This window comes from Manacus candei, unplaced genomic scaffold (assembly GCF_025592945.1).
Source record: "Manacus candei isolate 608988 ecotype Guabito, Panama unplaced genomic scaffold, ASM2559294v1 h1tg000050l, whole genome shotgun sequence".
NCBI lineage: Eukaryota > Metazoa > Chordata > Aves > Passeriformes > Pipridae > Manacus > Manacus candei.
This window is the reverse complement of record NW_026138098.1, coordinates 27,666,072-27,678,505: the sequence shown is the minus strand read 5'-3', so window position 1 is coordinate 27,678,505 and position 12,434 is coordinate 27,666,072.

Here is a 12,434-nt window from a genome sequence, read left to right as displayed (position 1 = left end):
CTTGTAGTGCTTATTTCAGAGTTTGTAACACTCTCTAATTGTTAGGTACTAAAGGATTCATTAGAATAATTAATATTTAAATTTATAATTCAGTTATTAATAGTAATAATTTATGCAAGGAATCAAACATCTCTTTTACTACAGCATATAATCATGTTAAGAACTCTCCTGGGACTTTCAAGTAAGCTACTCAATCCAGCTCTTTCCCAACTGTTTCTTAAATACATAGTTTTGTCAGAGGCAACCCAAATCTACACAGAGCCCACCCTGCAGCAAACTCAGATGTTGAAGCTTTCTCACAGAAACTTGCCTGTTAGCAGATAACTCCTTTTCTACTAGATGGCCAACACTGGAAGTGCTCCAGCTAGCAAAATCCATGTGTGAGTGGGTAAACAGTGGCCTCTTATGTCCTAAAGAGTTTTTTAGTTGAAAGCAGCAGGTTGGATCCTCTCTGCTGGCACCACTGTACCTGACTTTCTCTCGGGCAGGAAGGCAGCAGCTTCAGTCCCTGTGCCACCTGGGTCTGCTGCAGAGCTGCAAAGCAGCTGGCTGGGCTTTTGCAGTAGTTGGAGCTCATGCTGACAAAAGCAGGGATAACAGCATGACAGAGGCTCCTTGGTGAGACAGCAGCCAAATGCGCACATAAAAATTGGCTTTTTAACTCCAATGTGCTCTCCCTTCATGGGACTGTCTTCAAGTGCACTGTGCAGCCACCACCTGGGGCTGGGTCTAGTGCTGTTTAGCATCGTTGTTAACGACCTGGCTGATGGGGCAGAGCGTGCCCTCAGGTTTGCAGAAGATACAATGCTTGGAGGGATGGGTGCTACACCAGCTGGTTGTGCTGCCATTCAGAGGGATGTAGATTGGCATGAGAATTGGGCAAACAGGAATGTCATGCCATTCAGCAAAAGGAAGTGCAAAGCCCTGCACCTGGGGAGGAACAGCCCCATTCACCAGCACAGGTTGGGGTTGTCCAGCTGGAAAGCAGAAAGGTATGGACATACTGGAGAGAGTCCAGCAAAGGGCCACAGAGGTGATTAAGTAACAAGGACAGGCTGAAAGAGGTGGGACTGCTTTATCTGAAGAAGAGAGAGCTTAGAGGACCTTATCAATGTGTGTAAATTCCTGATGGCAGGGAGTAAAGGAGAAGGAGCCAGACGCTTCTCAGTGATTTCCAGTGAGACAATGGACATAAACTGAAGTACAAGACATTTTGTTTAAGCATAAGAATTTTTTAGTGATTTTTTTTTTTTTTTTTACTATAAGAGTGATCGATCAGTGGAATGGGTTGCTCAGAGCATTGTGGAGTCTCCATCTGTGGAGATTTTCAAAAGGTGACTGGACATAGTCCTAAGCAACCTGCTTGTGCAGGAGGGTTGGCCAACGACAGCTATTCTATGAGTCTATGAAATATTACTATAATGATGATTCCTGAAGGAACTGAAGCACTTATTTTTTTAGGACTGATATGCACCAATTAGAGGTGTTTGGAAAACAGTAAACATTATCTCCAGGTAATATGTAACAAAAACATAAAAAAACCCTCCACAAAAATACTGTTTTTTTGAAAATTGGTAAACACTTCTTCAGTAATCAAAAATATAAACAGGAAAACTTGTACTGACATAAAAATGTCTTTTTTTTTTTTTTTTTCCAATAGGCCATGTTTTCAACAACATATTCTGTGTTTGTTGGAAATCCTACATGTCTCTAGGCAGGATCAATTACAGTTTGATATTAAAGGGTTAATGTCTAATTAGAAATTCTGCAAGACCTGAAAATACCATTGTGAAGGGACTTGAGTATCCTGAAGGAATGTGTGAAGTTGGCATGGCAGGCAATGGGGCAGGCTCCAAGCCCTGCCTCTCTGTCAGGCAGGAGCCAGGTGAGGAGCAGCCCTTCACCTGCTTCCCAGCCCTGCTAGTTCCCAGCAGTGAAACTTCCCCTAAATGGCTGATGCCAGGGCTTAAGGGATGGTGTTCTCCAGCTGCCATGCCCAAGGGGAAAGCGGATCTGACTGCCTGACTCCCAAAAGACTACTCCAAGCTCTGCTCCTCAAGTCTCGTATGAGAAACATCATGTATTTCCAAAAAATAAAGTCAGCCTCTGTTCTTAGAGATAAATGGTTTCTGAAGGGATTTTGTTGCCTTGCCATGAAAGTGAGGATCATAAGCAATGCAGTCAACTTTCAGGAGACACCACATGATGTACTTTCAACCATGCACTTTGCCTTGCCAGCTGCCTGAAATGGGAGAGCAAAAAAACTCTTAAATATAGCTCTCTGAAATCCTGGGAAGCCACAGGAGCCACAAGCCCATTATTGTGTTAATAAATAGGGTCAGTGTCAATCTGGAAGCTTAAGCTTTTAACTTGGCAGCTCTGACACCCTCCTGCAATTAAAAAAAAAATCTCAGTTGTTCATGTGGCCTTGCTCATCAGCAGGAAATAAATAAATCTGTGGTTAGCGCCATTTCTCCTTAGGTAAGCTTTACCATTGAAGTTTTTCAAGTTAGAGCTGAAGAAAAATATTTTGAAGGTTTTCTGGCTGTGCTGACTCTTGCACTTCACATATCTCTCCCAGCAGATTACAGGGGACTTTTGGAGTTAATCTGTTCCTGCTATTCATGTGACAAATGCATATTCATTAAGCATCATGTTCTTACTTTAGATTAGATATCATTAAACTCTGCAGTGTAGAGGGAATTTGGGGAGACAGTGCTGATGTCTTTCTCAAACCCTGGCAAGAAAAAAATGCCATTAAACAGAGTATTACTTTACCGTGGAAGAATAAAGTGTTTGGCTGTAACTCCTTCTATGCAGGAGTTTGTGCAACAAGAGCAGGCTGGGATGTGCCAAAAGCGAAGCAGTGTCCATATTTTCTACAGGTGTGGGAATTTTTGGGGTCTTGGTTTATTCAGCCAGATCTCAAAACATTTCAAATAGACAGCTGCTTCATTTCAATGGTACTGAACTGTGCTGACTCTGAGGTCAGTGTCTTCCCCCCTTGGCACCTTGTGAGTTTTAAAAAGCATTGCACTGAAACTTGTACTGCACCTTGTATATTTTGAGGACTTGCATATATATTTAATTAAGCAAAAGTATCTTCAGTCTGTAATTGGAGGAAAATTTTGGGTGTGTTTGTGAAGAAATTCCCTGTGCACTGTAATAACAAGCACCAGCTATAAGGAATTTCACATGTTTTATCTCTCTTGCTAAAATAAAATGAATCCATCATGGCAGGCACTTCTGATGTAAAATAGTGTCTTCTGGGCTATTTAAGGAATGGATTTTTTTTTTTTTTTGTGTAAAAGATGGTGTTTTGAGCACAGCAAAAATAGCCAGTAGTTACCATAGATATTTTTAAATAGATATATACATTTGTTTAAAAAAATCATTTAAGAGTAGAAAGCAAACAATATATCTGTTTGCAACCTCTGAAACAGCCTGAAAAATAAAACAATACACTTGAAAGAACAAAAATAGAAACTGTTTTAAATGTGTGTTTTCATAATGCTGGAGGTGTTCTGCTGTTGTCAGTACTTTTCATGACAAGCAGTGCTCTGAGTACACATACAAGTTTGCTCTGCAAGTATTTTGCAAACTTTAAACTTACTATGGAAAAAGGCTTTCAGGTAGAATTTATGGGAATATGGATGTCACAAAGTAGCTTTATGAGAGAAACAGATTCTGTTGGGATTTTCTTCAGACAGTACAATGTTTTCCTTTTTTGGCATACTAGAGAAAGGAGCATCATATCAAACTGTGTTGATAAAGAAGCTGGTGCTCTTCAAAGCCCTAAAGGTGAAAAAAGTCTGAACAGCCAGTTCTACTGAAAAATTCCTGTGTCCAGTTTTTTGATCACTCATATTTAGGCCCTGTTTTTAGAAATCACTTTGTTTTTCTATTTCCTGAGAAGATACATCATCCAGATTGTAATAACATTTTTTGTAGGTTTGATTCCCTGTGGCCATATCAATAATCCTGATGAATGAATTTGTTTCTCTAATCTGCATCTGCTTCCTTAGGGAAGAGGCTACCTTTGCATTATTAGCAGTACCCCCTTGTTTGTCCTAGCACTGCCATTTCCTCTTTTCGTGACCTTTTCCCACCAAGTGTCTACCAGACTTTACTCACCACTTGCACCATTCCCCCAGGCTTCCACTTGGTCACAATTCCAACACTCTTTTGTCTGCTTCCAAACCTGCTATGCTTTATCCTTGCTTTCTTCCTGACCTTCATCAGTCCCTTCCCTCTTCTGTTCTCTCTCCTGTACCAGCTGCAAAATGTGGGATTCATTCTGGCCTTGACAGTTTGTGGCTATTTAAACAAATGTTTTTTGCCCTGTCAAATGTTAATGCTAAACTTTATCAACTACTAAAATAAATTTCCAAAATCAGATGCTCGATATCAAGACTTACCTTTTCCATTAATTAGATATTTTGCATCTCATTTGGAAAATGGGCACTACAGCATTAATTTCTATTCCCAGATTTAAACAAGGTTAAAATACATGAAAGTATATAAACTTGGGTGTCAAATCCTCAGTTCAGTAAATTGCTCAAGCTTGTGAGTAACTGTGGAATAGCACTCTAATGTAGTTAACCTAGAGTATATGCTCAAAACTTGTTTCTTTAGTTACTTTGGGAGCAGTGCTTTGGTTACTCAAGTGCTCAGAGATAAATGAAGATGAGTGCTATGGTGAACAAGGACCTGACATTGTGTGGTTATAAATGAATACAGAAGATGGAACATTTTGTTCACTCCAGATTCTATTTGAATAAATTGTACATAAAAGGACATTTCTTTTTCTTGATCCCTGTTTTAGTCTATAGCACGCATTGTTTATTTACATCAGATGAAAAAAAAAGCTAAACCAGTTTAAAAATATTTTTCAATGGAAGGGAGAAACCTACATTTACAGCATAAGACCTCTTAACCTCCAAGAAATTGCTATTCATTTTGTTTCAGTACAACAAATACTCATTTTCCTAAATGCCTGTGAACTCTATGCTGCAGCAAAAAAATGACCTAGGGCTTTTTCTGAAATTGCTGTTTGTGCTTTCTAATTACTTTTAACATGCAAAGCACTGTTCTTCTGCAAATTCTTGGAAAAAAAAAGCCTATTTGAAATTCAGTAAGCTTTTATTTAAAGTGATTGGTTTCCACCTGGATAGAGTGAAATTTTCTTCTTGGATAGTTTATTAGTACATTAAAAGATGCAAATTAATTCATAATTCTTTCAGCTCATTCTCTTGGGAACAATTATACAAGGAAATTATTAATGTACAAGAAAACAACAGTTAAAAATCTCAAAGGGCAATAGAGGTGTGGAATATATGAAAACATTTAGACCTAGCTAATAGAAGAACTCGTTATAATAATAACAGTTCATAAACCAATTTTAATTTTTCTTTATTTGTAAACTGATAGCAGCCACATGATGCAGACAAGCAATCAAAGACTCTGGCAAAGGAAGTTAAAGGCTCTGTTTTCAATGAACTGCTGCAGAAACGCAGTGTGAGAGTTGAACACACGATACCAGGGCCTCTAAGGATCACAGCCAAACTTAAGGCTTCCATGAATTCACCACTGTCCGTGTCTTTGATATGTCCCATCCCATGATGATTGCATACAAGACTATAATTTCAATGTAAGCCTCTGCACTCTGGTAAATAAGCCAAATATTCTTCATCTGGAATGAAAACCTCTCAGAATCTAGTTAACATTTGATGATAAAAGAGCAAACAGATTTGTTTTTAGGCTTCTTTGATCCACCTATTTTTTCTCCTCTTAGTTAAGGTGTTAAACAACTCAGTTACCTTCCATTTCTCTTTTCATCATTTATCCAGCATGCTTTTAATATTACATATCTGATGAAAATTTCCAGTCTTTTTACAGGCAGAGTCATGACAACAGGCTATCACCAGGATACCTGTAATGACTCTTGGCTGTCTGCTTCCAGCACTCCCTGACATATGGCTATCCATGAAAAGACTGAGAGGGAAGCACATGTTCTCAAAATATTGTAAAACAAGCACCACTACTGAGAGAAGTTTGCCCATCACACATGGGCTTTATCCTGTCCTAAAGAACTTGCCCTTTTATAATTTTAAGCACAGCCACATATGCCAATACCCGTTTCCTTGAGGCCTCTACACAAAGTCTGACCATACCTGTACTGAGGCAGAGAAACAGGGGCATCACATGAACTGAGAACAAGATTAAATTATGGAAATGTAGGAATATAATAACTTGTATTAGACTCTCTCACATATGCCTTTTGCTATAGACTGTAAAGAGTAGAATTTACAAATGAAAAAAGCATACCCTTGAAAAAATAAGATGTTCTACAAATATTTCTCTCAGTTTTCAGAATAGCATAAGAACTGAAATAATAAAAATCTAAATAACATGGACTGACAAAAAATAAATCCTCAAGAAGAAGAGTGGACACAGCAGAACTGTTGTATATACAAATCAGACAAAAATCCAGCTTCTAAATACAGCAATATTTACTGTATTTTCTAGTGACAGTGGACCACTTCCAAAACATCCTCTCTCAAAAAAATTCCCAAATTCCACAGGAGAGACTTTGTTTTGATGATGTGTATAAAGGAAAAGATAAGTTTTTACATGTTAAAAAATGGTACTGTTGAAAATACTGGTTGAATCCCTGTTCTGTCCTTTTGTAGTTGCCTGACTGGATGAATATATTTCCTTTGGCAAGCTAAAATAGGCAGTTTGCTTCCAGAGGAACAATTCTATCTCACAGTTCAGCTAAGACTACTGAGAGAAATCAAGGATTATTACCTATCTAATGCCATCATTCTGTATATTTAGAAGAACATACTGGGAAAATAATTATTTAACACCCCTATGCAACTCAAATTCCACTAGCTTCTTTTGGTTATTTTGTTCTCTGCTGGTTTCTGCTAGAGACCAAAATCCCCATTAACTGGGAGAGAAAGAGTTGTCAAGGAATCAGAAGAACATTTCTGATTGAGAATAGTGTCAAGGGACTATTATGATTAAACAGTTTTCAAATGCAAATTTAACTGTATGAAAATGCAAGAACAAGTTTGGTTTTTTTCCCTCCTGAGCTCAGAAGAATAAAAGCTATTTTTAATGTCATGCTTATTTTTGTCCTTTAAAAAAAAATAAAAAGCCAACAAAGCCACAATATAGAAAACTCCAGATGAAGAGGTCTGTGATATGCTGGGGGCAATAAGAGGGTGAGACAGAGCAGGATTTTTATAAGCAAATTTTTCATCCTGTAAGACTTTGCTCCGGGCTGTGAAATGTGAAACAAGCTGATGGCATCAATTTGATTCTGAAGGGTCATGTGCCTATATAAGAAAGCTGTAATTTAACTTAACGTGGGATGACATTTCTGTAACTTCAAGGACTAAATGGACAAAGATATTCCATGTCACCATTGAAGTGATTTCTTATAAGGCTAGCACCAAGGTTCTGTGGCTGAGATCCCTCAGCTGGTGCCTCTGTGATAAGCCTCTTTGGCAGCAAACCAACAATGTCAGCCTAGCATAAATGTAAGTGCCAGATCCATTTTTTCCCTTTGAAGTGCACAATCTTAAAGGATCAGGGTAAAGCCCTGGAGAAAACAATATTCAGGTTAAATATCTTCATTGTTCTCAAGAAATTACTTTAGTAGCTATTCCAATTAATCATGGTCATTCCCTACCTATCTAGACAGCAGATAGAGAAGTGTCACACAAGGACAGTCTTTCAGGAGTTTTTCCCCTTTAGACACAAGCACAGAGGTTTGAGCTAACATACAAACTCAGCAGGCTGCAGGTAAAAATGGTGAGAGCCCCTCTAAATATAAGGCTCTGGGTTTGGTTGCTGTATTTCTAAGATTTGGCCCTTAGCATCGTAGTTTTTCAGAAACTAGCTGCTGATTGCTGGCAAAGCAAAATCTGTGATATAAATGTGTGAAACTATGAGACACTGAAAGAAATCACTCTGGAAATGCAGCGATGCCTCATTGATCCAGCAAATTCACTTAGGCCATTGAAGTGTTCCCATCCCTGTTATCAAAGCCTTGCTCATCTACCAGAGGTGGCCAAGTGAGACATACCTCAGGTGGTGCAGTTTCCTCCCCAGTAGCCAGAAAGCAAATGAACTGGAATTTTGAATCAGTCTTTTCTTTGAAATGGATATTGTTTCAACTGTGATCATAACGAGTGGTGAAAAAGCACCATAAAAACACCTTGGTTTAGTTTTAAAGATATTTATGGGGAGTCTTACTTATTGCTAAATGATGGAGAACAGTTATAATCTGCTATAGTTAATTTACTGCTACATAAGTAAAAATGTGCTAAGAGCAGCACACTTGTTAAATTAAAGCTCACTTAATGATTACACAGCACTTGGGAATAACATCCAGCTAAAGAGTAAGCAGTAATGGATGTTTTCTATAGCATCATTCATTTTAGGAAAATAAGACAACCAAAGCCCTTTGCATTTTTGTTGATGATAAAAAGATACAAAATACCAGAAAGTAGACCAGAAGGGATTTCCTCTTTTAGTGGGTATTGGAGTACTTACTGCAGCTGATGCAACTGCCATGAGGTGGTTACTGGTTTTGATTCTCCACCCTATTACAGCAGGTTGGGCTGAAGTCAGTGCTATTATCTTGCTGTATCACTCTTACAACAGACTGAAAAAAAATCAGATAAAATACTGATCTGGATATTATCGAGCCTCTTCATCATTTTTTGCCCGTCACCACAGTATCTGAACATGTGATTGTTAAATCAATAGTAATAACAAAATCCCAAGACTCAGAGAAAAGCTAGTATTTTCCTCTTTATGGAAGTGAGGATTTTAGTCGAATCAGGGTTATTTTTTTGGGTAGGGAGTAACCTTGTGTTGTGGTTTAACCCCAGCTGGGACCCAAGGCCCGCACAGCCGCTCGCTCACTTCCCCACCAGCGGGACTGGGGACACAGTCAGAAGGGTAAAAGCTGGAAAATTTGTGGGTTGAGATAAAGGCAATTTAATAGGGAAAGCAAAAGCCACACCTACAAGCAAAGCAAAACCAAGGAATTAATTCAACAATTCCCACAGGCAAGGAGATATTCAGCCATCCCCAGGGAAGAAGGGCTACATCACGCACAATGGCTACTTGGAAAGACAAACACCGTCACTCCAAATGTCCCCCCTTCCTCCTTCTTCATAAGTATGAATGTGGCTGTACTCTCATTTATCTTATTTTCCATGATGGTACCTCTTCAACAAAATGTGGCATTTTTGAATTGAGTATTTTTGTGAAATAACTTGATTTGTAAAATAATAATAATAATAAAAAAATCTTAACTATGAAGAAGCCTCTACAGCAATCCCAATATATGAATTTTAGATAATTTTTTTTGTCACTATATAGGAGCTTTATAAAAATATTGCTTCCAGAGCTCAGGGGCCATGTTGAGGCCATGCCACATACCAGCAGGAGTGGATGGCAATGGTTCAAAGCTCAGCCCCCTCTGGATGGCTTTACTAGAACCTGCTGTATGACAGCTTCATGCTAAGACAAGGAAGAGGATCATTTAGGACTAGCAAGTCTTCATGTGCTAACACAGGATGAAAAATGCTAATATCTGTGAGCTTACTGCATCCTCTTCAGGCATGGCAGAATAGCTCCATAGCAGAGGCACCACAGAGAACTGGGGTGGGTCTCCACTGTGGGTGACAATCCAGCCAAGTTATCCTGACTTAGAGCTTGGAAATGATTCTTCCTTTTTATCATTAGCTGTTGGAAACCCCTGCACATCCAAGCTCCAAATGAAGCAATGATGACACTTGAAATGGATCTTGACTCACTGTGCACATCCATATCTCTGGTACTGATGGTGATGCTACAGCATCAGATCATTGTTTTTCTTTTTACACACATGCTGTAATTACGTGGTATTGGCCAAGAAGGTTACAAATGTCTTAGCTCATTTTTTAATGGTGCTTGAGTAATTGGTAGTACATGGGATCTTAATGAAGGCCACATACAGTATGCTCTTTGTCTCATAAGAAATTAAAGTACATCTTTTTGTGGTTTGTAGTGTGATCACTAAGAAGGTTGGAATTAGTGAAATTACTAGGTGACTAAGAAAAAGGCATTCTAGTCTTTTCTACTCATTAATAAAGAAAGACTCTCTGTATATAGAGCAAGACTGATTAAAAGTTTACCTTTGTTTTCATGCAGACACCATAGGTAAGGACTCTGAAAAGTACTCAGCACTGATCAAAATGAGAGGAACCAAGAGTGGAAAAATCGTTGTCTTGCAGAGAGAAAAACCTGTCATCCATGATAAATCATAACTATTCAAAATATGCAGGCTTTTGTAAAACAAGAGTTCTTAATGGTGTCTGCTTATGCAGGACCCATTGGAATCTGTGTGTGCAAAATGCCTTTAATTGCAGAATTTTCTCCTGAAGCATTGTAGGTGTATTCTGGCTATATTTGCTATATTCTGAAATTCTCTCAATATGGACTTCTGCATATAAGATGAAGCCCAGTGAAGACAGAGCTCCTTATTCTCCTGTCTTGAGACTTTTTACTTAATGCATTATTTGAATTGGATAGAGCTTTTTTGATGATATAAAGGGATCTATGTTTATTAGGTTTACAATGGAAAGTAAGTCTCAGCTGTAAATGTGCAGCAAATACAACCTGCACATAATAATGGTGCTATGTAATTTATTAATCTAAAATATTCCAACTTACTACAGATACCCGTAAAATCATACTGGTAAGTGCACAGGCACTGAAGGGCATATTATATAGCAAAGCAGTAGAAGCTGCTGCCTGTGAAGACTTAACATAACTAGATTTCCAAGTGCTTAATAGTATTTATTCATAAAAGTCAGGCTCTGCTCTTCAATTCGGATCTTCCAAATAATTTAGCAAGCACCCAGGAAAGTTGAGATATCCTAGTTAAGGAAAAAAAAAAGCAAACATATAAAGAATTGAGACAAATAGTGTCCATATTTTTAAGCATGAAGTAAATGCTAAAATGCAACTTTTGCATAGGCTATCCATAGCTTCTGTATCTGTTTTCCTAAAACTCTTGATCTACTCTTTCAGCAAAACAGCACAGTAGATTGGTGGAAGTCAAAAGCATATTTGAGTAACCATCTTACTCAGGTTTACTGAATTTTAGCCTGAAAAGAACTTGTGCACAACACAGGCCCTAAAGTCTCCGATGATTTTTCCTTCAGCTATGAAATTTCTGATCAAGGTGAAATCTCTCAATTTTCCTTTAGCAAGACACCCATTCTGTAAAAGGTAGATAACTACATCCAGGTTGAATCTGAATCTGTGGCTGAAATCATAACTGTGAAAAACATATGGGTCATTTCCAGTCTGCATGTCTCTAGTCTGCACAGAGAATGCAAAAACTCTGCTACCACCAGAGCACCTCTGCCTTCAACTCGTTTCCTCTCTTTCCCTATTCTCCTGTGCCCAAGGAACTTTGTAAGTACTTGATGATGTATCTTCAGGACCTCGTGGTATAATATGGAGTAATTCTGCAGAAGACAACTGAATTTTATTTGGGCAGCAACAAGGATCCTGATTTCTGTTGCAGCCTTCTAGAGTAACACTGAGAAACTTATTGGAGGGTAGGAGTGACTGAAGGAACCCAAAGGAACTAAATGCTAAACATCAAGGACAACTGGTTATGTTTGCTTCCTTTGGCTGCCTCTCTCTCACTGTCTACCACAGAAAAAATGGGGATTTAGTGATAGCTTCTTTTACCATGAAGAGAAATATTTGATTGTAAAAACAAACCCAATGAAATATTCAGTAATAAAATGGTCAAGTCACTAAATAATGCATCCAGCTGGCTCTAGTGCTTGACCTTTGCAAAATTCCTTGGAGGTGAAGTACAAACTAATTTTTTTCTGGTGGTGTATTCCTGTATTCGCTGCTATGAGAACTCTGTATTTCACAATGAAAGCAACTCATTTTTTAGCTTTAATTATGCATGTTCTTCAGTGGGTGGCCTTCTTGCTTCCTGGTAGGTACTGAATCAATACCCTGGCATAGTGCTAATGGGCACTGTGCTGCTTGAGGTGCCATCTTTCAGAAGAGATGCTGAAAGCGAGGTCTCACTGCTTTGGGATTTCCCTGGCTCTCATGGCACTTTTTTCTTCTTCTTTTTTTAATTCTTAATAGTAATAAAGCTGTTAGCATCAGTGCTTTGGCCACAGTCCAAGGTGGATAATTACATTCTGTCTTCCTAAATTTTGCATTGTGCAGTTTTAATTTAATATGGTGCTCTTCTTTTCTTCCTGCCCTAAGTTGTTTTGTGTCGTTGCTGGGCACTATTAAATAACCTCCATATTTCCCCTGAGACAGCTGCATTTATGCTGTAGGTGAGGCAAAGCCTACACATGAATTTAGTGAACCGTTCCCAG